Here is a 2,097-nt window from a genome sequence, read left to right as displayed (position 1 = left end):
TTAAAGAAGGAAATGCCTTTGTAAATTCAGATTCTATAGGCCAAACTTTAAATTTCGATTCGTTAACATCTTGTATTGAATACTTAAGAGAATTAGGTTTAACGATTAAAAGAGCCACTCTTACTAAATATATAAAAAATGAAAAAGTGTTTCATAATTTCTTATGTAAATTTTCAGATAATATTTTACCGGATCATTTTTCAGAAGTAGGATTAATAATGGATGAATATAAAAAATTAAAAGTAGATGCAGACTTAGATACCTTAAAAGTGAATAGAAAAAATAAACCTATAGTAGTAAAAGGAGAAAATTTTGAGAAAGAATTTGAAAGTATTACGGATACAATTAAATACTTTGGTACTTTAAATATCAAATTAGATAGAAAAGCTCTTTATCTTCATTTAAAAGACGGTAAAAAATATAAAAACTATTCTTTTTCTCATAAATAACTAAATAATAGTTAAAAAAAATAACATACTTTCTTTGACTGGAGTAGTAATAAGTATTATTCAATTACATTAAATAAACGTAGAAATAACCCGCAATGTTCAGAAATTTGTGGTATCCTTCATTCGAGTATGCCAATTGTTGTAGAATCAGTTTCCTTAGAGAAATTCTTATCTTGATTACAAGAACAATAGTTGGATAAAACCCATCTAATAACTCTAGACCCGCCGGAACGGCGGGCCTTTTCCGCTCCCCAAGGGTCAAAGACCTTCGGAGAGGGGACTAGATAGATTTTATTAAAATAATTGTCTTGTACAATTAACATGTTATGAAAGGTAACACCTTACCAGATAGTATAACATATCCCAGTATATACATCTTATGAAGTAACTGGTTAATTGCAGTCTACAATTTATACAGCAATTAAGGGTGGGGGGAGAAGAGTAAAATAAACTTTTGCTTAAAGCCCCCCCCCCCCATAAAAAAAGAAATTAGCTCCATTGGTAGAGCATCCATTTTACACGCGGCAGGTTAAGTGTTCGATTCACTTATTTTCAACTTATTTTTCATAATTACACACCTATCTTAAAGGGAAAATGGTTAAATTTAACCATAATAAACATAAAAATTCATAGTAATGTAGTAAGGATGTACAATATTAATTAAACTTATAACTTTCATTGCTTTGCCCTAATTTATACCAATAATTCATAACAATATTCTATGTTAAACATATTCAAAAATAAACAAAATAGTTTAAACCGTAAACTATCTATCAATAAAAATTTTCTTATAGGGTTTATTAGTAGTATAACTACTGCTGCGATGGGCTATATATTAAGACTTATTCTTTTAAATTATTTAGAATATGACGTTTTTACTAATCTAGATAATTGAACTGTTAGCTTTAGTTACTTTTGCTCTTTAGGTGGTAGTCGTTTTGTAATTAATGAATGACTTAAAGAAAATACTTTCCGAATGCATTCTTGTGGTGGTACTAACCCAGTTGGGTATATTAGTACTATGCAAGCTCCTAATGATCCAGGTATAGGTAGCTCTACACCAGCTGGTAGTTCTGGTGCTTTAATTACAGATGATCGTTTAAAATTACAGCAAAGACTTACTAAAATAGAAGAAAAAGTACAGTACTTTGGGGAACAATATGACGCTGCTAAATATGATTTGGATCAAATTGTACCTAAAAGAGCTTTTTTCATAGAAAGAGGTGAGGAACACCTATGACAAATGGAACATCAAAAAGCTGTTTCTGCAATAAATGATTGTCGTACTAATCTATCTAGTGAATTGAGAATGCAACAAATATTAAAAACCAAATTAGAAAACGAAGATTATTCTATGTCTTCTGCATCTGCTACTACTAAACGTAGCTTCACTCATAGTTCTATGTCTAATGATGATTTCAGTACACGTATTAATAAACGTACATCTGATAATCAATAATTTTATGTAGTTAAAAGCTTTAAGTTAATACATAAAAATAACTTATATAGTTTACCAAATTATTTATAATTGCATTCTCTGGATTAGAACTAGGTATTGCATTTATACAATCACAAGTTTTTGTAGTGTTATCTTGTTCATATATTAAAGATGCATTAGAATTACATTAAAGGTATATTACCTTATTTT

At 29.0% G+C, this 2,097-nt stretch overlaps 1 non-coding gene across 1 annotated transcript; it reads left to right on the top strand.

Annotated features, from left to right (window-relative positions):
• The first annotated feature begins 932 nt into the window (after window positions 1-932).
• Window positions 933-1,009, top strand: J4E92_011080. The gene has a single exon. It is a non-coding gene; the product is annotated as a tRNA-Val (tRNA).
• Window positions 1,010-2,097: the final 1,088 nt, after the last annotated feature.

The sequence above is a fragment of the Alternaria infectoria genome (genome assembly GCF_024043175.1).
Source record: "Alternaria infectoria strain BMP 0036 chromosome Unknown scaffold_88, whole genome shotgun sequence".
Taxonomy (NCBI): Eukaryota; Fungi; Ascomycota; class Dothideomycetes; order Pleosporales; family Pleosporaceae; genus Alternaria; species Alternaria infectoria.
This window is presented reverse-complemented; position numbering and strand designations above follow the sequence as displayed.